Source organism: Hyla sarda, chromosome 7 (assembly GCF_029499605.1).
Source record: "Hyla sarda isolate aHylSar1 chromosome 7, aHylSar1.hap1, whole genome shotgun sequence".
In the NCBI taxonomy this organism is placed as follows: domain Eukaryota; kingdom Metazoa; phylum Chordata; class Amphibia; order Anura; family Hylidae; genus Hyla; species Hyla sarda.
Window position 1 is genome coordinate 79,311,294 of NC_079195.1, and position 25,943 is coordinate 79,337,236.

General features: G+C 42.0%; 1 protein-coding gene across 2 annotated transcripts in view; it reads right to left on the reverse strand.

Moving 5' to 3' along the window:
• STYK1 (serine/threonine/tyrosine kinase 1) overlaps positions 1-25,123 on the reverse strand; it is a 44,941-nt gene extending 19,818 nt beyond the window's left edge. For both annotated transcript variants that reach the window (XM_056529963.1, XM_056529962.1), the window contains exon 1: positions 25,055-25,123. The gene's annotated coding sequence lies outside the window, so the exon portion shown is untranslated. The remainder of the gene's footprint in view (positions 1-25,054) is intronic.
• Positions 25,124-25,943: the final 820 nt, after the last annotated feature.

Here is a 25,943-nt window from a genome sequence, read left to right on the forward strand (position 1 = left end):
TGTGTAGTAGGGGCCTAAGGCTGGATTCATACAGAGCAATCTCCGGCCACCACTAGGACTGTGCAGGCACTGCCACCCCTATAGATGGCAATGTATTCCGCTGTAAAAATGAGCAAGATCATTCTTTCGGTGGTGGAATTTCCACGGCAGAACCTCCACCACTGAAATTCTAAAGTGTGGACTGTGCAGCTGAATCCTATCAACAACAATGGGATTCTGCTGCACCAGAATTTCGAGCATAATTTCTTAATGGAATTAAACATATGCCGTTGGATTACCCCAAGAGTTAAAGGCTCTATTCACACATACAGTATCCTGCGCAAATTGGATGTGCAGGATTTGAGGCTGCACATTTTATGCTGAAGATTTCAATGTAAACTAAATGACTGAGTACGGCTTCAAATCTGCAGCTTTGAATCCTGCACATCAAATATGCGCATGATACTGTACATGTGAATACACCCTAAGGGTTTGTTTACACTCTAGTAACTAGTGGCAAGTTTCCTGCTGCGGGAAATATGCTGTGAGTTTCGCAACCATTCACCTGCTTTGAAATAAATGGTAGCATAACTCAGCAGCGGATTTCCGGCAGTGGGAAACCCAATAAACATTCCATTATCAGGAGATCCTTCTAACAAAGAAAGACTTGGTAAATTTCTAAAGACACTTTTTTTTTTTACATTTTTACATGAACACTAGTGTTGAGCGGAATAGGCCATATTCGAATTTGCGAAATTTCGCGAATATATGGACGAATATTCGTCATATATTCGCTAAATTCGCATATTCGTAATATTCGCGTACATTTTCGCATATGCTAAAATTCGCATATGCGAACATACACATAAGAAAATATTCGCAGATAAGAAAATAGCATATGTGAAAATTAACATATGCGAAAATCCGCATGTGTGAAAAATAGCATATGCAAAAATTAGCATAAGCGAAAATTCGCATATGCGAAAATTCACGTATGCGAAAATTAACATATGCGAAAATGAGCGTATGCAAAAATTACCGCAAGAAAAATTAGCATATGCGTAAATTAGCATATGCAGATTTTCGCATATGCGAAAATTCGCGCGGCAGTCTCACACAGTAGTATTAGAGCCGAGAGAGGGATGATCACTGTGATGTGTACTGTGCAAAAAAAAAAAACGAATATTCGTAATTGCGAATCTATAGTGCTATATTCGCGAATTCGCGAATATACGATATTCGCGAATAAAATTCGAACTGCGAATATTCGCGAGCAACACTAATGAACACAACAAAATGTACCAAAGATGAGCAGTGGGCACTATATAGCACTAGATTTAGGGGGTATTTACACCAAAGAATAAGTCGTGAATAACCACTATATACTGGGTATATTTTTCCTGTATATTATTTCAACATTTATTTAGGCAAGGTGTTACATGGCTGGATTTGTAACTTCCCCCCAACACTTTCTAGACATTGTAATTGTAGAGTTCATCACACTCAGTATTCCCTGACTACTGTATTGCTCACAGAAATCGTGTCTCCAATAGTGATGCAGAAACCATGTGTGTACACAGTAGAATATGCAAACACAGTATGAGCAAAGGTTGTATTTGGAACATTTACGCATTTTCAACCATTTGATACCACTGCAAAGCATCAACATCCTTTTAAATCTATAATATTAAACATATTCTAAATAGATTATCATAGAGATAGGAAGAAAAATATTTAACCCCTCAGGGTTTTTCCGTTTTTGCACTTTCGTTTTTTCCTCCTTACCTTTTAAAAATCATAACCCTTTCAATTTTCCACCTAAAAATCCAAATTATGGCTTATTTTTTGCGTCACCAATTCTACTTTGCAATGACATTAGTCATTTTACCCCAAAATGCACGGCGAAATGGAAAGAAAAATCATTGTGCGACAAAATCGGAAAAAAAACGCCATTTTGTAACTTTTGGGGGCTTCCGTTTCTACGCAGCGCATATTTCAGTAAAAATTACACCTTATTATTATTCTGTAGGTCCATACGGTTAAAATGGTACCCTACTTATATAGGTTTGATTTTGTCGCACTTCTGGAAAAAATCATAACTACATGCAGGAAAATGTATACGTTTCAAAATGTCATCTTCTGACCCCTATAACTTTTTTATTTTTCCACATACGGGGCGGTATGAGGACTCATTTTTTGCGCCGTGATCTGAAGTTTTTATCGGTATGATTTTTGTTTTGATCAGACTTTTTGATCACTTTTTATTAATTTTTTAATGTTATAAAAATTGACCAAAATACGCTTTTTGGGACTTTGGAATTTTTTTGCGCGTACGCCATTGACCGTACGGCTTAATTAATGATATATTTTTATAGTTCGGACATTTACGCACGCGGCGATACTACATATGTTTATTTATTTATTTTTTTACACTGTTTTTTTTTTTTTATGGGAAAAGGGGGGTGATTCAAACTTTTATTAGGGAAGGGGTTAAATGACCTTTATTAACACTTTTTTTTTACTTTTTTTTTGCAGTGTTATAGGTCCCATAGGGACCTATAACACTGCACACACTGATCTCTTACACAGATCACAGGCGTATATTAACACGCCTGTGATCAGTGTTATCGGCGCTTGACTGCTCCTGCCTGGATCTCAGGCACGGAGCAGTCATTCGTCGATCGGACACCGAGGAGGCAGGTAAGAGCCCTCCCGGTGTCCGATCAGCTGTTCGGGATGCCGCAATTTCACTGCGGCGGTCCCGAACAGCCCGACTGAGCAGCCGGATACTTTCAGTTTCACTTTAGAAGCGGACTTTGACCGCCGCTTCTAAAGGGTTAATACCGCACATCGCCGCGATCGGCGATGTGTGGTATTAGCCGCGGGTCCCGGCCGTTGATTAGCGCCGGGACCGACGCGATATGATGCGGGATCGCGGCGCGATCCCGCTTCATATATCGGGAGCCGGCGCAGGACTTAAATATACGTCCTGCGTCGTTAAGGGGTTTAAAATGTGCTTATTTTAGTTTCTGAAATGTATAGTTACAACGAACATATGGTCAACTATAGTTACATCTAGCTTAAATTGAGACATGTCAAAAGTTTTGATCGCTTGGGGTCTGAGTGCCTAGAACCCAACCAATCTCTAGAACGAGCTGGGATAAGAGTGCGCTAAGTGACACAGACTTACAATGTGAGTCTATTGGATTGTCTCAGTCAGCCATGCTCTTCTCCTAGCTCTATCTAGCGATCGGTCGGGGTCTGAATGCTCAGACCCTGGCTGATCAAAACTTTTGACATGTCTCTAGGACACGTTAAAAGTTTTTTTAGGGTGCGTTCCCACCTGGCGTATATGCAGCGTAATTCACGCCTCGCAAAATGTACGGCAGCAGCGGGAAGTACGCTGCATATTTCTTGCTCACTATACACACAGGGATTTCTGGCGGCAGCCCTATGTGTGCAGTGAGTTTTGGAGGCGGAGCCGCGCGTCACAGTCACGGCGGCACATGGCCCCGCCTCCAAAACTCCCTACACACATACGGCTGCCGCCGGAAAGCCCTGTGTGTATAGTGAGCAAGGAATACGCAGCGTATTTCCCGCTGCTGCCGTAAATTTTGCACAGCGTGAAATACGCTGCATATACGCCAGGTGGGAACGCACCCTAAAGGGACAGGTACACATAAAAGCATACCCATTGTTTCAAATGATTTGCAAAAGCCTGCATGGTTTTATTTGATTAATACCAAAGAGTGCTGGCAATGGGATTTTAGTGCTCTAACTGCTATTATTGAGCCCCCTAAGAGTTTCCTCCATGTTTCACAGCTAATTCCCATTCTCTCGATTTCAGGGAACAGGACCAAAGCTAGGCTGTTTTCCAGTAGCACATACCCAGTTAATTACTTTTCCACTCTTGTCTGGCCAATCACAGCACAGCACTTGGTCCTTACTGCTACATCATAACATAGTGCTGTGAAAGAGCAGTGGACTGAATAATCTGTGCTGGGGAATGTGTAGTGTTCCAGTACCTATGGTCCAACTACTTTCCTAAGAAAGTTGTTGTATGGTTGAGAGTCAATGGTTTTATTAACCCTTTAACGACCATGCGGCATCCCGAACAGTTGAGAGGACAGCGGATGGTGCCTTACCTTGCTCCTCGCTGTCCGATCGTTGATTGATTGCTCCATTCCTGAGATCCAGGCTGGAGCAATCGAGCACAGATTACACTGATCAATGCTATGCTATGGCATAGCATTGTTCAGTGTATGCAATCAAAGGATTGCATGTAACAGTCCCCTATGAGGGCTAAAAAAAAGTGTTAAAAATGTTTTTAAAAAGTTAATAAATGTGATTTAACCCCTTCCTGAATAAAATTTTTAATCAACCCCCTTTTCCCATTTAAAAAAATAAATAAAATATATATATATATATATATATATGTAAACAAAAATAAAAATAAACATATGTGGTATTGCCGTGTGCATAAATGTCCAAACTATAAAAATATAATGTTAATTAAACCGCATGGTCAATAGCGTACACATAAAAAAATTCTAAATTCACAAATTGCGTATTTTTGGTCACTTTGTATACCCAATTTTTTTTTTATAAAAAACGATCAAAAAGTACCATCAAAACAATGATGGTACCGATAAAAACATCAGATCATGGCGCAAAATATGAGCCCTCATACCAGCCCTTATGCGGAGAAATAAAAAAAAATTTGGGAGTCAGAAGATGACAATTTTAAACATACTAATTTTGGTGCATGTAGTTAAATTTTTTTTTTAAGTGGTAAAATAAAAATAAAAAACTATATAAATCATTGTAACCATATTGACCTACAGAATAAATATATGGTGTCATTTTTACCAAAAAGTACACTGCCTAGAAATTGGAGGTCCCCAAAAGTTACAAAATAGCGTTTTTTATTTATTTTTTTCAAATTTGCCCAACAAGTAAGTTTTTTCTGGTTTCGTTATACATTTTTGGGTGAAATTATGGATTTCATTACAAAGTAAACTTGGTGGCGCAACAAACAAGCCCTCATATGGGTCTGTAGATGCAAAATTGAAAGCGTTCTGATTTTTAGACAGTGAGGTGGAAACTACAATGAAAAAACCTGTATGAAATACTATATTTATGCAAATATTTAAGTGCATGGGTTTACTTTTATTATATACAATAAGGTCTTGTACACGAAACTGCATTCACTGTACCTAGATGAAGAATGCTTTGGCCTCATGACCCTTCCAACCAATGGTTTCAGGAGAAAAACCCTAGTCTAACCATTCTATCACAGAATGAGTGAACCTAAACCTGTCAGAGCCAGTCTAGGCTGTCCTAGAGGTTGTGTCAGTAAAGAAAAGTCTACATATTGCATCAGAGTGAGCCAGCCTGTAAAGATCCTCATCAGTAGTTTTAGTCATTTTGGTATGTTTACACGACTGGGTCTACTGTGAGTTTTTTGCTGCAGGTTAAAGTTTCAGGTGAAAATTTGAAGCAGGTTACAATGACTTCAATAGGATCTGCTGCAGATTTTTGGATTTAGAAATTCCGCATTGGAAAACCTACCAGGCTTAGATCCACAGTGGGAAACTCGCTAAGCATCAGCTGTGTGAACGCACCCTTATCTATTACATGTACACAGGCCAGTAAGCACTGAAAAGATTGCTAGATCAACTGGTGCCAGAAAGTTAAACAGATTTGTAAATTACTTCTATTAAAAATCTTACTCCTTCCAGTACTTATTAGCTGCTGAATACTACAGAGGAAATTCTTTTCTTTTTGGAACACAGAGCTCTCTTCTGACATCATGACCACAGTGCTCTCTGCTGACATCTCTGTCCATTTTAGGAACTGTCCAGAGCAGCATATGTTTTCTATGGGGATTTCTCCTACTCTGGACAGTTCTTAAAAAGGACAGAGATGTCAGCAGAGAGCACTGTGGTCATGATGTCAGCAGAGAGCTCTGTGTTCCAAAAAGAAAATCATTTCCTCTGTAGTATTCAGCAGCTAATAAGTACTGGACAGATTACGATTTTTTTTATAGAAGTAATTTACAAATCTGTTTAACTTTGTAGGACCAGTTGATAAAAAAAAAAAAAAAAAAAAAGTTTTCCACCGGATTACCCCTTTAAAGGAAAACTGTCAGTAAACTCCCCCGCACTAACCAGAGGTACTGGCTGGTAGTGCAGGGGACGCTGATCAATATGCTGCCTACCATGCCCGGATCCGCCCACTGTACATTGTACTGGATATGCAAATGAGCTGCTAACTGGCACGGGCGGGGTTACAAGGCTCCTTCTGGCACTCTGAAATCAGAGCCCCTCGTCCGCAGCTCGACTCGGCTTATGAATGTTCATCCTCCTTCCCCCTCAGTGGAGTCCAGTACAGGGGAGGGGAGGGGAGGGGAGGGGGGGGGGGGAACAGTCAGAGGGAGTGGATGAATATTCATAAGCAATGCTGCGGATAAGTGGTGCTGACATCAGTGTCAGAACAAGCCTTGTAACCCCGCTCATGCGGGTTAGCAGCTCATTTGCATATCCAGAGGAATGAAGATAAGGGGCGAATGGCGGGGCAGCATATTAATCAGCGTCCCCTGCACTACCAGTCAGTACCTCTGGTTAGTGTGGGGGGAGTTTACTGGCAGTTTTCCTTTAAAGTTACCAAATAGAGATTTCTTTCCGGCTTAAAAAAAACAAAACATTTCAAAGTATAGCAACTGTATTTTGTTGGAACTGCATAAGAAGTAAAGCTGTTTCACTGAATCCTAGTTCTCAGAGGTCTCATTTCTGCACTTTGCATAAGGGAATAGCTTCCTTGACAAAAGGGTGGGGTTAGGTCACAAGGGAATACTTGGTTAGCTACACCACCCTGCTATGTGAGACATATATCAAGGGCCACTACACCCAGCATAACTGTTATCACTTCTCATGGCTACAATGGCTGTGCAAGGTGCTATGTAAGAAGAAGGAAAGACCCCTCTTCTCAGCCAACGACTGACTGAGCAGCCCTTCACTCCCCCACCTTGTGAGACGTGCGGGAGTGAAGGGCTCCACTCTGATGACAGGTAAGTTGCTGGGCCCTGTACAGGAGATCATGGGGGTCCCAGCAGTAGGAGCTCAGCAATCAAACAATTATCCCCTATCCAGTGAATAGAGGAGAAGTTTAGTTCCCCCGACTACCCCTTTAATATTGTTTCATAAACATGTTGAATATTATGGTATGACATTATGTATGGACACAGACAGCAGAGCCCCCCTGCAAGAAATATATATGGGCCCTTGATCTTTTAATAGCTCATCATAGAGCATCCAGTTATGATCTCCCAGTAATTGTGAACATTAGAATTATTAGAGGATTACAATAGATAGTAGGGTGTTATCAGATACTTTTTTTAGGTGACAGTGGGCCTCTCTAAAGTTGTATAGGTTAGTACGTCTCCCCATGTGTACACTATATGTTAAAAAATAGACAATATGCAATAAGTAACATAACTACAATTATTACGCAAAGAAAAACCTCACCCACATGTGATAACAAACCATAAACCATAAATAAATAAGAATGTATAGGCGTGGACTGCAGAATGAGGCAGACGCCAGGCTCCTATTACAATTCAAACAGCTCATGTGTCCAAAGTTAAACCATTCAGGATATCTTTAAGTCACCATGAAATAACTTCTTCAGGGGTTTGTTATATTTTATTCACCAACTACGTGCAGCTAGAGTGTCCGGGAGCCTATCCGTTTACATGTTACAACAAGCATTACCTATAAAGGTTACCTATGAATCTAACAAGCAGTGATCATAGGCATTTGTATATGTATCTTTAACCCTTTGATTCTTTCTGAATGTATGATATATTTTTTTTAATTTTGGATGCCTAAAATACGACTAGAATGTGAATAGTGTACTGTTATTTAACAGAACAATTCTACAGAATTCATCTGTAACTTAGGGTGTGTTCGCACTATGTTTACACAATGTTTGACACTTTTTCTGTGCATAGGCTCAGGGGAGGAGTTAAAGGTACATGGAACCCAGTGCAAAAGTTCAATTTGGAGCCCTAAATCAATTTTCTTATAGATCTGCTACATTCAATATATATATGTCATTTTGTTTATGGGAAAATAAGGTGCACTCAGAGACAGGTGAATGCTCAGTTGAGTCAGACTCAGGCCTGGTACAAGGATTTTTGCCACCCTAGGTGAAAGCTCATTTTGCCTCCCCTTGACCTTGCCCCTTGGCTCCGCCCTTTGACACGCCCCACCTTACTACTGTGGTGACACACTTTAAAAAGCCTCCTCCGCATGTAATCACCTTACTACTGGGCTGACACACTGTAACAAACCCCCTCCTCATACTGTATAATCTCCTTACTACTGTGGTGATACACTGTAACAACCCCCTACTCATGTAATCTCCTTACTACTGGGGTTACACCCTGTAACATACCTCCTCCTCAAGTACTCACCTTACTACTGGGGTGACACACTGTAACAAACCTCCTCTACATGTAATTACCAAAATACCAGAGTGATACACTGTAACAAACCCCCTCCTCATGTAATCCCTTTACTACTGGGGGGCGGCATGGCAGGGTTTCACTGGATGGGCGGGCGCTTCAGATGCTTGCTAACTATATTGCTGTGGGCAGAGCGGCGCCCCCATCAAGAGTGTGCTCTAGGCGGCTGCCTATTTTGCCTATAGGTAGAGCCGGCCCTGGTCAGACTATAAATAACTTCCCAATACAGCTGGTTCAGGCAGAATCAGTGAAGAGCTAAGTACGGACCTCATCGCTATTTTCTTTATTAAAATACTAAATCAACCCCAGGGAAGCAGGGAAGTGAGGCCTGGAGCTGGAGGTCCAGGAGTACCCTTTTCAGAGGGATTTTGGGTAGTTCATGTTATCTGTGTTTAACAGTACATGTGCTTGTTAAATAATGTCGAATTACAGAACTATAGTCTGGTCTGACCATGCAGGGAGTGAGCACTTTGTTTGTATAAAAAACATACATTTATTGTAATCTTCTTGACATCATGGCAGACAGTACATAAAACAATTCAATCTTCATATAATGGCATTACTTAGCATATGCATGTTCATTATATGGCAGTGCTAAGCATAGGTTAATACGTAGGAGAGGTACAAAGGCTTGTGTCTTTAAATCTTCTTTCCCCAGCTGGGATTTCTTCCAAATATATTGCCAGCTTACTTTATCCAGCATGGTGGATCCATCTTGAAATGGCCTTCCAGCCATCATTCTCCTCATTTTTCCATGCGTCTGTATCCTGGAGGCCCCTGGTCCCTGTGTTGGAGACCCTTTCCTCTATTTTCTCATTGCCTCTTATGCTCAAATTATGGGCGTGTCTATAATGATTAAAGGTATGTCCTTTATAATAGGGACGAGTGTCCATAAATATACATATATGGCTTATTAAGAGTATATGTCTCCTCCTTATGAATATTCATTTAGTTCTGGGTGTATGCTTCTGATTAGATACTCCATGTACATATATGGCCTTGTTCATCCCCACGCTACATGTGTACTTGAAGTAGAATGTAGTATGTCATAAAATCTATATCTGTAATGTCCTTGTGACAACTGATAACTTTGCTACTTGAACACGTGGTTTTTATAACCTTGATATAAACATACATATATTCAACACAGTGATATTGTATTTTGAAAAATACCTCATGCATAATTTTTATCAGTGTTCAAAACACATTCAAAGGATATGATTTCCTTGGCACTCATGTGTTTCATTGTTTTAATGACACAAAATAAAGATGGAAACTTTTAACAGACCGTTGGATCGAATTGCTTCTCTTTCTACGACGGGTAGACAAGTAGGCATTTGGGAGAGCTCTTGTTACACCCTGCTGTAAGCACTATGACTAGAGGGGCTGAATCTGCAGCACAACATCACAGTGCTTCAAGAAAGCACCAGGAACCCAGGCTCGCAAAGGGGAACCGGTCACAACTGCGCCCCTATTGCTATGCCACTGCCCCAAGGGCTTGTCCTGCAGCACTCTTGCAAACAGGGACTGTGAAGGAACTCCATTCCCATGTGTTCCTCAGGGCAAGAGACATGCAGTGAATTAGCTAAAGTCCGAATTTTCTCGCGCTTTGTGGTAACAAATCGCTTCTTTCACTACATTTTGTGAGGGCCTGGGGGCTAAAATGGCGGCTACACGTGTGAGGACATGGGGCAAGGAAGTCTGGGAAGGTGGGTAGGCGTGATCACCCTGAATCACATGGCGGCATGCAGCCTATCAGGAGCCAGCCTGCCCTGTGATGTCACAGCATCATATATTCGGCATATATATAAGACGGGCATTTCCGAGAGCAGAGACTGTGTATGCGCACTAATCACCGTTACTGACAATACAGATCTTTACAGCAGCGAATCCATTCACCTCAAGCCCGCATTCGTTCTGGCTAGAGAGAGAGCAGAGACTGTGTTGTCACTAATCAGCGTTACTGACAATACAGATCAGCACAGGGGAAATCCATTGACCTCAAGCCTGCATAAATGCAGGCAGGCAGGGAGAGTTTAGAAGTCGTTTCATAGTCTGCCAATTGAGATCATCACAGGAAGCACTCCCTATTCAAAGACTGCAAGCAACCATAGTGCATCTAGGCTCTGTCATTCTGCTGCTCTGCGGCAGTGATTCTAATAGCAACGCCTGTGATCTGCATGTCATATTAAATAACAGTATTATTTCACTACCCCAGCTCACTCCCTATGCGTGTTACGGCAAGGCAAAGCTTTCTACACCCCAAATTGAGGCTCTCTGTAGCCCGGAAATAGATGTTTTTAATAGTGATATTCGTATCGCACCTAATTTTTCTGTTAAATCGGTCGAATCGAATTTTTGAAAGATTTGCCCATCTGTACTGACAATAATATGAGTCTATGCCTACCTATACGTACTTACTTTCATTCCTGCTCATTGTAGATATACATTATGTGCCTTTTTTTTCTCCCACTATGCCATGCAAGGCAGGATTTACCTATTTGGATATAGCCTTTAAACGTTTACCATGATCGTCTTAAAGGGGTACTCCCGTGGAAAACTTTTTTTTTTTTAAATCAACTGGTGCCAGAAAGTTAAACAGATTTGTAAATAACTTCTATTAAAAATTTTTAATCCTTCCAGTACTTTGTAGGGGCTGTATACTAAAGAGAAATACAAAAAAGAAATGCATTTCCTCTGATGTCATGACCACAGTGCTCTCTGCTGATCTCTGCTGTCCATTTTAGGAACTGTCCAGAGCAGGAAAAAATCCCCATAGCAAACATATGATGCTCTTGACAGTTCCCAAAATGGACAACAGAGGTCAGCAGAGAGCACTGTGGTCATGACATCAGAGGAAATGCATGTCTTTTTTGTATTTCTCTTTAGTATACTGCCCCTAAAAAGTACTGGAAGGATTAAGATTTTTTAATTGAAGTGATTTACAAATCTGTTTAACTTTCTGGCACCAGTTGATTTAAAAAGAAAAAAAAAGTTTTCCACGGGAGTACCCCTTTAACTCATAGTTCCTATAGAGAAAATTCCCATTAAAATCAATGCTTCCTTAATGGTACTGTTATTTCCCCAACACCAAGAAAGTATATTGTATACTGAATACACACTGGCTCCTAATTTCAAGCTAGTAGAGATACCAAAGGGCTTGTCAGAAAAAGTCTGCAAATAAATAACTAAAATTGAAGACCCCCGCAGAGGGAGTCACAATAGGATACCCGGTTAGGGAGCAGCTGTTGTGAGGCTTGAGTTTCATGTGACCCATTGAAAGACACTTTTTAAAAGACTATTCATAAGATATGGTCACCCTCACACCTAGTGATATACGATACCACAGAGTCATAACTGTGACGTCTGTGAGCCTAAATTGAATGGTTACAACACAAACACGCATAGGGGAACATTTATCAACTAGTGTGCACCTGCAAAATTGCGTGCGCTGTGCTGTTATTTTGCACAATGACTTGCACTGCTTTCTTCTAATTTTTCACTATTTTAATGTTGTCTGTGCTGTCTTTAGCATTTTACTCTTGCACTTTCAGGGAGCGTGGTAAGCAGATGCACTGGTTGGTGCGCTAAACTTATCACTGCAGAAATTATTTAAATCTGTGCTAATGATAAATTTCTCTATTACTCTGAAAAAGGCAAAAAGTGGCCTAAGACCCTAAGCAATCAGCTGATATTGCCAGGAAAAGTAACGTCAGGCTACACATTTCTATCATACAGGCCTGCCTAATAAAGCCTGAGTGTCAATCATTCTTATCTCCCAACTCTGGAAAATACTGTAGATCAGTGTTTCAAGCTGGTTAGTCCTTCACAACCATGATATTTCCTAGTTGTTGCTAGACCTTCTATCTTCCAAGGCCAAAGGGCAAAGATGCAGCTTTTTGCCCTAGTACTGTATCTAAATAGCATAGGAACCCATTTCCCTTCTGGCAGCCCTTATAGGGCTATAGAGATGGGACCCCACTTTACAGTAGGCTATTCCTGCTTGCACCCCCTATCCTGCTGAACAGAGACACAGCTACTAGTACAGGCAGACAATCATGTCTGATGATCACCAGGAGCCGCCCCTGCAGAACTGTAAGAAATGCTTTCCTTACTATTAAAGAAAAACATTCTTTGGTTAATGCAAGCTCCTGGCACTAAGACATAGCCTGAGACTGTGTGACAGATGCACATGAGTAACCAATGAGTATTTTCCCTTACTACAGAGTAAAGTACTCATCGATAAAAGGATTTTCCAGGCTGGGAGGTATTTTTCTAATCCCTTGCAGTGCAGTGAAAATAAAAAATGCGGCTATACTCATCTGCCCCACTCCCTCATCTGCCCCACATTCCCAGTCATCATTGCTCTCCTCTTATTTCTAGTTCTATGGCACGCCTACTGAAAGTAAACTAACTGCCCGCCCAGTGATTGAAGAAGAAAAGAAACTTGGACTGGGCGCCTTGTCATAAGGGAAAAAGCTTGTAGTAAACAAAAAGTCTGACTGGTTGCTCAATGGCAGTAGGAAAGCTAATGTGAAAAAGTTTTACTAAGGTCCATCAGGGCAGTAGAGAGCCTCACAGACACCCAGGCAGGACTCTGAGCATGGGAGGTTTGGGATATCCTGAAGCTGCTGCCTGTCTTTGTTCTATACAGACAGCAACTTCAGTTTTATGCTTTATTTTGTAATAGCTCCTTTTAGCCCCTTCTTAGTCAATTTGCCCCCAACATATCACCTGTCACCTACTCTGTACCCACCCTAACAGTGCTCCACGCAGGTTGTGTCTCCCGAACTCCTGCCATCATGTGTCTTCCCTCGACTCAGTTCATGGGATTGAATCAGAACTATTCGCAGATATGCTGATGTACTGTCGAAACATCTCTTCAAACCAGTCTTACATGAGGAGTCATCACCATGGTGTTTATCTCTTATGTGAACTCCATCATATTCACAGAACACATGGTCATGTCTAATGTCTTATACAGGTAGTCACACATCACATGCCTTAATTACACTGTTCTATGACTATCCCTATTTCCTTCTTATCTGAGTAGAAATGTCTTTCACATGATGGGTAGCAGCTACCTTATACCTTGTATTAAGTGGCATGCAGGATGCTGTAGTTAAAGCCAATGAAGGACATTTTCATATGCCGGCCTTATATGAAGCTCCACCCATTCTAAGTCAGCTGGATTTGTGCATGCCTCTTAGTAAATCCAACGGCTCTCCAGCTACCCATTATGGCCAGTGTGGTAATTAAGTCAGCTCCCAGCTGGCGTAGATTTCTGTGACTTTTGCTGATCCAAATCATGTCTTAAGTCTCATGTGAAAAGGGCGCAAACCCTGTATACCTGCTCCATGCCAAACCACACCCTCTTCTAGACCCCTTTCTATCTCCTTCCCTCCCCCTTGGCACAAGCATTGTTTAAAAGTTGCAATATGCAAAAGATATGGCACTCCCTTTTAGTCAGTGCCCAAGTAGGAATCCCAATCCTCTTAAATATAAGGAAAAACTTGGTACTCAAATATAAGATGCAAAGGATTTTAATTTTCACAGTCCATACATAATTGACGTTTCGGTCCTACCAACAGCATGCTTCCGTGGCTTCGGTCACGCTACTCATTGCACCACTTGCACGGTACTTGGCCATTTTCTTCTATACTCTCCTCCGCACCAGTCCGGTTAAATTCTGAGGAAGGTCCTGGTAGGACCAAAACGTCAATTATATTTGAGTGCCAAGTTTTTCCTTATATTGTTTAAAAGTTGCACATTTTTTAGCAAAATAAAAAGCTTTTTTTGTGAAAACACTGACATTTCAGCAAATACACAGCTGGGGTGATTTGGTAAATGTCCTCCAATGTCTGTTAAAGGGGAGAAAATCATGGTAACTACAGTTTCTTACAGAGAAATCCTGTCCAGAGCATGCCCTGGCAGCAACAAAACAAAGCTGAAGCACAGAGCTAGGAAGAATATTACAGATAAAATCCTTGGTGGTCTCAGCAGTTGTGCATTTTCACAGATATAGCTAATGTTCTATATTTTTATTACCTCAGAAAACCTTATTATGTCCACCGATATAATATCCCCTTTAATTTTCAGACGTGTGATTTAGTGTACGGTGATCCCTCAACTTACAATGTCCTCAACATACAATAGTTTCAACATACAATGGTCTTTTCTGGACTCAACATACAATGATACGGACAGTCCGGATCTGTGATACTGGTCAATGGCTGGAAGATCTGACCAATGAGAATAGGCATTCACTGGTAAAACTGAAGCATATGTACTGACTGATGTTGGGTAGCACCCCCTACAGTACAGGGAGGTATTACATGTTCTGTACACTTTACCTGTGCCAGGGTTACCTGCTCCTTTGGACACCAGGTAAGGGCGACTCCATGTTACTTTTTTAGGACATTGCGTGTGCTGTACAGGACCCCCAAGAAGCTCCTGTCCTCTACATAGACCAGTGTTTCCCAAGCAGGGTGCCCCCAGCTGTTGCAAAACTACAACTCCCAGCATGCCCGGACAGCCTTTGGCTGTCTGGGCATGCTGGGAGTTATAGTTTTGCCACAGCTGGAGGGTCCCTGCTTGGGAAATACTGACACAGACAGTGATTTACAGCTCCCAGACGATCTTTCTTACTTTTATATGTAAGGTAAGGACTTGCTTTATCTATATTAGTTATCTACTTATTTTTCTTTATGACATTTGGTGCCTTTAGAACCAATTACCAGGTTTCCATAGAGTTCTGGTCTCAACATACAATGGTTTCAACATACAATGGTCGTCCTGGAACCAATTAATATTGTAACTTGAGGAACCACTGTACTGCCAATTGTGCAATATTCAACAAACACACTGTCTTTTTGTGTATACGGTATCATTACAATTTTTTTTTATTACAATCTATTAACTGAGCTTCATTAATTATTCTGCCCACATTCACAATCAAGCTTTACCAAGAACATAATACAATTAGATCTGAATAGGTTTAGGCTCTTTACCTCACATAAACAGGTTTCTGTATGATTATAGTAGCCTGCAATTAGAGGGGGAGGTAAATGAATCTACTCAGACTGTTCCACATTGATCAGTGTTGATGTGAATAACACAGGTGTATAATAAATAAATGGCATTTCAACATCATATTGAAACATAAGTATGGCATAGGTTAGTCACGTTCGTGCAACACACACAAAAGAAATGCCATATGTATGAAGAATGTGTCACACATGCACAAAAAATGCCAAGAGATATGTTATATCTATGTCTCATTATGACAAAAAAAGGAATATTTGTGCAGTAGTCTCAGTACAGCTTAAAAATTTACCCACAATTCAATTGGCCTACGAGAGGACAAGAGGATCTTTAGGTGGCCTAGGCTGGACAGGACAATCCACCAGATAAAACCAGACCCCCGAGGTATAAGAGTTTACAATGCAATGTATGGTAGCATGTAGAGATGAGCGAACTTACAGTAAATTCAATTCGTCACGAACTTCTCGGCTCGGCAGTTGATGACTTATCCTGCGTAAATTAGTTCAGCCTTCAGGTGCTCCGGTGGGCTGGAAAAGGTGGATACAATCCTAGGAAAGAGTCTCCTAGGACTGTATCCACCTTTTCCAGCCCATCGGAGCACCTGAAAGCTGAACTAATTTATGCAGGAAAAGTCATCAACTGCCGAGCCGAGAAGTTCGTGACAAATCGAATTTACTGTAAGTTTGCTTATCTCTAGTAGCATGCACCTGTTCTTTATAGCTGAATGGAAGATCCTCTTGAATGTAACACATAGCTTTTATACATGTAGTTCAATTATAAATTTTAACTCCTCAACATGATTTGGTCAGCAAATTTAAGACAACAATACTGCCAACAGCTCTATGCAGAGGTTGGGGAAGAGAGTGGAACGAAACCTGCATTGTGAACTTCCCCAACTATGTTTCTAAAGTGGTACTACTCTGGAAAACTTTTTTTTTTTTTTTTTTAATCAACTGGTGGCAGAAAGTTAAAGGGATACTCCACCGCCACGCCCCCTCCCATAGACTTGCATTGAGGGGGCGGGACGTGGCGTCACACGGGGGCAGAGTCGTGACGTTGCGATTTTCCGTCCCCGTGGTCGGGAGCAAGACCCTCCAGTGCTTCCGGAGCAGTAACAGGTGGGTGCTGCATGCTATATTGCGGGGGTCCCCAGCAGCGGGACCCCCGCGATCAGACATCTTATCCCCTATCCATTGGATAGGGGATAAGATGTCTAACGGTGGAGTACCCCTTTAAACATGTTTGTAAATTACTTCTATTAAAAAAAAAACTTAATCCTTCCAGTACTTATCAGCTGTTATATGCTACAGAGGAAGTTATTTTCATTTTGAATTTATTTTCTGTCTGACCACAGTGCTCTCTGCTGACACCTCTGTCCATGTCAGGAACTGTCCGGAGCAAGAGAGGTTTCTTATGGGGATTTGCTCCTACTCTGGACAGTTCCTGACATGGACAGAGGTGTCAGCAGAGAGCACTGTGGTCAGTCTGAAAAGACCAACTAAACTTCCTCTGTATTATACAGCAGCTGATAAGTACTGGAAGGATTAAGATGTTTTAATATAAGTAATTTACAAATCTGTTTAACTTTCTGGCACCAGTTGATTCGAAAAAAATAATTATATAAATATATATATGTATATGTTTTCCACCGGAGTACCAGGTTTAAACCTATTGAAAAGTTGCTTAATTTTTCATTCTATATACATTGGGATGCTATAAAAATGTTTGTATAGGTGCATTTATTCTAGTCTCTGCACTAAAATCTGAAGAACCTGTAATCAAACTGTTCAACCAGAGTACAGGTAGGTGCACCCTCTATTGCATCCAAGTTTTTACATAACAATGGGCCCTAAATGTCCTATTAAGACAACCTCATATGAAGTTGATCTGGAGCCAATGCCTTAGACCAGTGATTCCAAACTGGGGTGCCGTGAAATTTTAATTATAATTTTTTTATTTCCCGCCTCAGCCAGCGCGCCTGTGACTCACAGCGCCGCAGGGGGGAAGGGAAGCGTGCGTGCATACAGGGCACACAGCGTCTCTCGGCATCCCCCCAGCATCCCCCTCCCCCTGCGTCCCCCTCCCCCTGCAACGCAGTAAGCAGAAAATGGTGCCCTGCTACACATAAGAGGGGAAGATGCCATGGAACTGCAAGCTGCACCCATTAACGACGCAGGACGTAAATGTACGTCCTGGTGATGTGGTACTTAACGCACCAGGACGTACATTTACGTCCTGAGCATAACCGCGGGCATCGGAGTGATGCCGGCATCATGCGCGGCAGGTCCCGGCTGTGGATTGAAGCCAGGGACCCGCCGGTAATGTCCGCCTTTAACCCCCCCAGATGCCGTGATCAATACAGATCACGGCATCTGCAGCATCGCGATCACTTAACAGGATGATCGGATCGCCCGCAGCGCTGCCGCGGCGATCCGATCATCCAGCACGGCAGACGGAGGTCCCCTCACCTGCCTCCGCTGTCTTTTGGGAGTCTTCTGATCTGCCTTCCTGCAGATCAGAGCAGAAGATGATCGATAACCCTGATCAGTGCTGTGTCCTATACATAGCACTGAACAGGATTAGCAATCGAATGGTTGCTATAAATAGTCCCCTATGGGGACTATAAGAGTGTAAAAATAAAAGTGAAAAAAGTAAAAAAAAATAAAGTAAAAAAACATTTGAAAACCCCCTCCCCCAATAAAAACATAAATTGTCCAATTTTCCCTATTTTACCCCTAAAAAGTGTAAAAAAATTATTTTATATACCGTACATATTTGGTATTGCCGCATGCGTAAATATCCGTACTATTAAAATAAAATGTAAATGATCCCATACGGTGAACGGTGTGAACGTAAAAAAAAAAGTCCAAAATAGCTGCTTTTTTATAACATTTTATTCCCAAAAAAATTAATAAAAAATGTAATAAAACTTTTGTATAAGCAAATATGGTACTTTTTGTACAGATCACGGCGCAAAAAAATGAGCCCTCATACCACAGCTTATACGGAAAAATGAAAAAGTTATAGGTCTTCAAAATAGGGGAATTTTAAACGTACTAATTTGGTTAAAAAGTTTGCGATTTTTTTTAAGCGCAACAGTAATAGAAAAGTGTATAATCATGGGTATCATTTCAATCTTATTGACCCAGAGAATAAAAAACATATGTCATTTTTACCATAAATTGTACGGCGTGAAAACAAAACCTTCCAAAATTTGCAAAATTGCGGTTTTCTTTTTAATTTCCCCACACAAATAGTATTTTTTTGGTTGCGCCATACATTTTATGGTAAAGTGAGTGATGGCATTTCAATGGACAACTGGTCGTGCAAAAAACAAGCCCTCATACTAGTCTGTGGATGAAAATATAGAAGAGTTATGATTTTTTGAAGGGGAGGAGGAAAAAACGAAAGCGTAAAAATAAAATTGTCTGAGTCCTTAAGGTCCAAATGGGCTGAGTCCTTAAGGGGTTAAGGTACTGTACCCTATTCACCCCTCTGTCCCTTTATCACCCCAGTCCACCCCTCTCTGTCACTCCTGTCCACCCCTCTTTTACCCCCTTGTCACCCTCCTGTCATCCATGTCCACCTTGGCCACCCCCCTATTCACCTCTCTGTCACCCCTGTCCATCAACGTCACCCATGTTCACTCTCCATTGTCCACCCCTGACCACATCCTTGTCACCCATGTCCATCCCGTATTCACCCCTCTGTCCTTTTGTCACCCCTGTCCACCCCTCTGTTACCACCTTGTCACGCCTGTCCACCCCCCTGTCACCCCTTACGCCCCCCCCATCACCCATGTTCACTCTTCTACACCCATCTGCACTCCTCTACACCCCTCTACCACCCATGTACACTCCTCTACACCCCTCTGCCACCCATGTACACTCCTCTACACCCCTCTACCACCCATGTACACTCCTCTACACCCCTCTGCCACCCATGTACACTCCTCTACACCCCTCTACTACCCATGTACACTCATCTACACCCCTCTGTCACCCATGTACACTCCTCTACACCCCTCTACCACCCATGTAAACTCCTCTACACCCCTCTGCCACCCATGTACACTCCTCTACACCCCTCTGTAACCCATGTACACTCTTCTACACCCATGTAAACCACTCTGTCACCCCCTACGCCCCTCTGTCACCCATGTACACTCCTCTACACCCATCTGCCACCCATGTACACTTTTCTACACCCATCTGTCACCCATGTACACCCCTCTGTCACTCCTACACCCCTCTCTCACCCATGTACACCCCTCTTTTACCCATGTACACTTCTCTACACCCCTCTGTCAACCATGTACACTCCTCTACACCCCTCTGCCACCCATGTAAACTTCTCTACACCCCTCTGTCACCCATGTACACTCCTCTACACCCCTCTGTCACCCATGTACACTCCTCTACACCAATCTGTCACCCATGTACACTCCTCTACATTTCTCTGTCACTCATGTAACTCTTCTACACCCATCTGTCACTCATGTACACCCCTTTGTCACCCCCTACATCCCTCTGTCACCCATGTACCCTCTTCTACACCCATTTGTCACCCATGTACACCCCTCTGTCACCCCCTATGCCCCTCTGTCACCCATGTACACTCCTCTACACCTCTCTGTTACCCATGTACACTCCTCTACACCTCTCTGTTACCCATGTACCCTCTTCTACAACCATTTGTCACCCATGTACACCCCTCTGTCACCCCCTATGCCCCTCTGTCACCCATGTACACTCCTCTACACCTCTCTGTTACCCATGTACACTCCTCTACACTCCTCTGTAACTCATGTACACTCCTCTACACCCCTCTGTCATACATGGAAAAAAAAAGTGTGGAGCCTAATAGGTTTATTTTGCAGGTTTAATGGTGAAGAAATGTGGCTGGAAGAAATTGTCATGATGGCGCAGACCAGATGGAGAAGAAAAGGGAACGACGCTGATTAGAGAAGACATCATTTGTTAGTTGCTGTCTAAAGCAGCACTTTAATCTACCTACCCACAGATAAATAGATATTGTGCATTTTGTGCATTGCGGCGCTTTTCCCTTTTAAAAAAAAAAATTCTTTGGTAGGGGTGCCCCGCAAATTTTTTTCTTTCGGAAGGGTGCCCTAAGCCGAGAAAGGTTGGGAAACACTGCCTTAGACATTCTTATGGTATGAACTGTGTGTACAATGATAGCAACATAGTTTAGAATTAAGTGGACATGTACATTATGGGGGAGATTTATCAAAACCTGCCCAGAGGAAAAGTTACTGAGTTGCCCATAGCAACCAATCAGATTGCTCCTTTAATTTTTTAGAAGCCTTTTCAAAAATGAAAGAAGCAATCTAATTGGTTACTAGGGGCAACTCAGCAACTTTTCCTCTGGACAGGTTTTGATAAATCTCCCCCTATATAGATTAGTGGTAGGCACAAAACACCCCAGTGTGACACTTCAAGAGCCATACTGTATTTGTGTTTGTTTTGAAATTTACACCCATTTAGCAAATATTCGTAAATAGCCATACAGATGTCTAGATTATGAGATCAGAGAAAAGATTTTACAAAGATTATAAGGGTATTTAGTCCTATTTTTTTTTTGTTCTGGACAACACCTTTAACGTGACATTAGTGCTCTTACAGTAAAGACAACATCAGGTCCGTTTTTACATCTATTGCTGCCTTAGTAACTAAGCCTGAATGTCTCCCCAGTAAAGGCCTATTCACATTGACCAATGTGTACAATGCAGACCTGTGTGTCTGTGCAGTGATGTGGGTACAGAGCAGAGTTGTGTGTGTATGCCTGCATGCAGTGCTGTGTGTGTGTGTGTGTGTGTGTGTGTGTGTGTGTGTGTAGAGTGCAGAGCTTTGTATGTGTACAATGCAGACCTGTGTGCATACAGTGAAGACAGGCAGGTCACATGTTTTCCTAAACCTTACCTGCTCATAAGTTCCTGCTGGATAAACGCCTCCTCCAAAAGCACAACTTAGAGATTGGCCCCTCCCACACATGCGACTGATTACATGGGCATGACATCACACAGGTACTTTAGCCACCACTGAGGGATGCTGTAGTACAGTCCCCTATAGTACTGGACTCCTAACGGACTCCATTCAAGTCAATGAAATCCGTCAGGTCCCAGCCATGTCCTTTCTACAAAGGGTCTGTTCGGCCCTCTTGTTTGTCGCTGAACGGACCCTAAATGGCATGGAGCCCAGTAGCAGTGTGTGATGGCCCAGTACCGGAGATGTTACCCCGTACCCTTGCTGCCTTCTTCAGTGTCCCCAGGGCCCCTTGCACCTGTTTCCCCCCTGTACATATGTTCTGCAGTTTATTGTATTATAAAATGTGTTGTATCTTTAAGAGATATGTCATGTGACTGTTACCCAGGAGGTATCAGTGACCAGATGATCCCAAGAGTGACCTATAGGCTCCCTGCTAGTCTCCCCATATAAGCTCTGGGTGGATCTAGCTTGGAGCTCTTAGCTCTTGCTTCCTGCTGAGGTGCAGTGAGTCAAGTCAAGTCAGTTCCTGTCATCTGTCAAGTTAGCATTGTCTACATTTAATTGTCCAGTCCAACTACAAGTCCCAGCAAGTCCTTAAGGTCTCTGCGTCACCTCCTTGGGCCCTGGCTGAACTGTATAGACTTTACCAATTGTCTACCCTCAGTAAAGCTACTGTTATCTGTAACTTGGCGTTGGAGTCTTTATTGCCCCCCGTACCTAGCCCAGGATCCAGCAGTATACCTCGGGTGGTTTTAGGCTAAACCACACCGTGGCGTCACGAATAAAAGGGGTTAATGCCATCTGCCCTCATCACACCGACTGCCACAAGTGCAAACAAGCCCTTAGTCTACTAAGTGGGGACTCTTATAGCTGAGGCTTCCCCGAAATATGAAAGCCTACATCTATTGGAGTGGGAGGGGGCAGAGAGAAGATGGCACGTGTTTAAATCGGGACCTTAAAGGGGAACTCCCATACTTAAAAACTTATCCCCTATACACAGGATAGGGGATATGTGTCTGATCGTGGGGGGGGGGGGGTGGTAACTGATCGCTGTGCCACCGCTCCATGCATGGAGCTTTGTTGATCACCGCACAAAGCAGTGGTCCACTTGCAACCTCCATGCATCTCTATGGGAGGGCCGGGGATATACGACCACTGTATCTCCTTGTGATGTCCCGGTATGGGATATACATCCCACAGTCCTATCAGCTTGAGTCCCTGCAGGTGACTGCAATGCACTGTACGCCCATAGTCTGTATAGTTGTATAATATGTGTAAAGGACCTTTGTAATGGTCACATGGTCATATGGTTACCCAGAGAGCACCAGGTGACCAGATGACCCGCAGCTAGCCTATGGGCTACTTACTCAGCCCCCCTTTATAAGAGGGGGAGGTACTACAATCACTCTCTTTGCTCATTCATTGCTCTTAGATCCTGAGGTCAAGTCCAGTCTACAGCCAGTGTCCATCTCAGATCCAGTGTTCAGCTCATCTGGAGGCCTCAAGCCTAAATTACAGCCACAAGTCAGTAAATCAAGTCATCTCTGTCTGCTGTCACTATTTTCAGTCAAGCCAAGTCTATTACAGTCAGCGTGGCTGTCCTAAAGTCTGTCAAACTCATTGCAAGTCCCAGCAAGCTGTGAGGTCCTTGTGTTACTGGTCACTTTACTAGCTGTAAAGACTGTAACATCTGTCTACCTCAGTAAAGCTAATAACCCTAACCTGGCCTTGGATTCTTATTTGCCCTGCCTAACTAGGACTAGCAGTGCTACCGTTTGGGTAGTTCTTGGTTAAAACCACACCCTGGCGTCACAAAGATTTAGTGATTAACATCATCTGCCCCTTGGCTACAACATCTGCCCCATACACCTCACATCGCATCCCTGTGGCGCACCACATCTGGCTCTCCCATAAAGATGCATGGAGGGGAGTGTCAACCACCAAGTTGTTAAGCACAGGAGTTTTCCTTTAAGACTCATCACAGAAAGACTCAGAAAATGAGAAACAGCCCCCTCTAGCCCCTCCCAATAGATGCCATACACCATAATCCATTTCCTATTGACTTACATTATAGAAAAAGAAAATGATTGTAACATATTAGTTTACTTTTGGCATACACAATATCGTGGTTGAATACATTTTTGCATAAAACAAAATTAAACGGACTGTAATGGTTTAAGGGCACCCTAACATGTGACTGGATAAAGCAGACTGCTTAGAGGTTACACTATACAAGAAGTAATGTTTAAACATTCTTTATGATCACATAAACATCATCATTTACAGGTTTCATGGGATGCCAGCATGTTATCTATTTAATTACAGAAACCTAAGTAAAATTCTAAAAATAACCAGATCCATATCTTTCTATTATTACGTGTGTATAGACATTATAAGCCCATTCTGAGACATTGTGATATAGCGATAACTATATACAAGCCGTATTAGTTATTATGCTGAACGCAGCAATTCATTATTCTAACAATTAAAATTCTTACATCATTACTTATCATTTAGATATGTATATATGCACGTGTCTGTGTTTTTAAATGTGTGAGTTAGTAATTCACATAAATAACATTCATACACGGTGAGAAACATTAATAGATCTCCTATTTGCATGGATCTCCATATTACATTGGCTACAAAACAATTTGCATCTCCTTTTGGTGTGGGCATATTTTTCACTATTAGACCAGTTTCCCGTTAGCATAATATGGATGGATTTTTGCATCCAAATTACTGGGAATCGTTGCCTGACCGTGGGTCTGAGGTCCAGCCAGAACTTACGACTGTAATACAGACTTAACAATGCATCCATATCACATCAGTGTGGAACTGGCCTAACCATAAACATTGTAGCAAAAAGTTGGCAAAGGAGAATTTACACTGTGTTGCAGACGTTTATTACGATATTTTTAACTCCTTGAATATTCCTTTAGTCTTTTACTTGTATTGTCAGGTTTCTTGAACAAAAGACTGATCTGAGCTTCCTCATAAATAATGAAATAAAACACAAAACTTATAAAGGTCCTTTGAACATTTGACTATTTTGTACAATGGTGTCAGGTATCAGCCCTACAACTCCTTGAAAACCATCCTTATTCTTTGAAAGTCATCCCAAGACTTACACCTCTCTGAACATCTGATAGAAAATATGAAATAACTATGGATTGGTAAACACGAATATAAAAGCTAAAAACAGCTGAAATGTTAACTGTCATAAAGTAACAAAAACGGTCCTGTTACTATACAACAACACAAATACCCGTACAACAAACCTAGTGCTAAAGTTATTAAGTCAACTATTCAAACTGTAGTGATAGCTTATGAATTGTATTTAGAAAGGCTTCACTTGTGTGATGTATTAGCCCAGTGAATTACACCATGTACTATATCTCTGTGCTGTTTTTTCTACACTAAACATGTATCACATTGTATAACAAACATAATTTTCCTTGAGATACCCAACATTTCTCTCTCCTGATCATTCACGTACCTTTCTGTAGCTTTTGTCCTTTCCTCGTGAACATGTTTACTTTGTTGTCCCGTACTATCTCAGTGATCGCCCCTCAATGATTTCTGTGTGTCTTCTTCTGTGTCTCTCCACTGTAGAACTTTTCAGACAGGAAGGTCCCAGGATACAAGTCTGTGATCAGATTTCCACTGACTTCACACCTGTCTGACAGGTCTTTCTGGCTTTGATGTGTACTGACTGACTCTCCACCCCTACACAATGTGTAGTGCAGGCAGTCTCCTAAGCATACAGGGTGCAGCAGCAAGGAGGAAACATGTATTACAGACACTTTGAGGGGAATTTATCAATGTTTGTGCTGTGTGAATGCTTTTTGGCACTGTTTTTAATTGCAGTCAACTTGACGTACTGGCACCAAATGTGTCAAAAAGGCACACTATGCGTGATAGGTTTGGAGAAGCCCCAAAATAACATGAAAATGACTTTTCCTAACAAGTCCTCAGTCAACTTCTGTTTGTTACCTTAGCTTCTGTGTTGTCATCCGCTTAGGGCTTTTTAGGGCTTTTTTTTTGTTGTGATAAATACCGGTTATCTGGCTAAAATTTTTTGTCTTTCTGTAACAGATTAAAGCCCTCCAGCACTTATCCATAACAAAAATGTTAACATAACCAGAGACTATTTGAACTTAAAAGTTAACAATTAGCAAAATTATACAATACCAAATATGTGAACCCAAAGTGCTCTGCAGGCGTGCACCATGTACATTTGAGGTCTAAGTTGGTGATGGCTGATTTTACAGCGGTTCTGACATAAGCGCAAAACAATAGATGCCCACATGTTACCCCATTTTGGAAACAACACCCCTCACGGAACGTAACAATGAGTATAGTGAGCCTTAACACCCCACAGTATA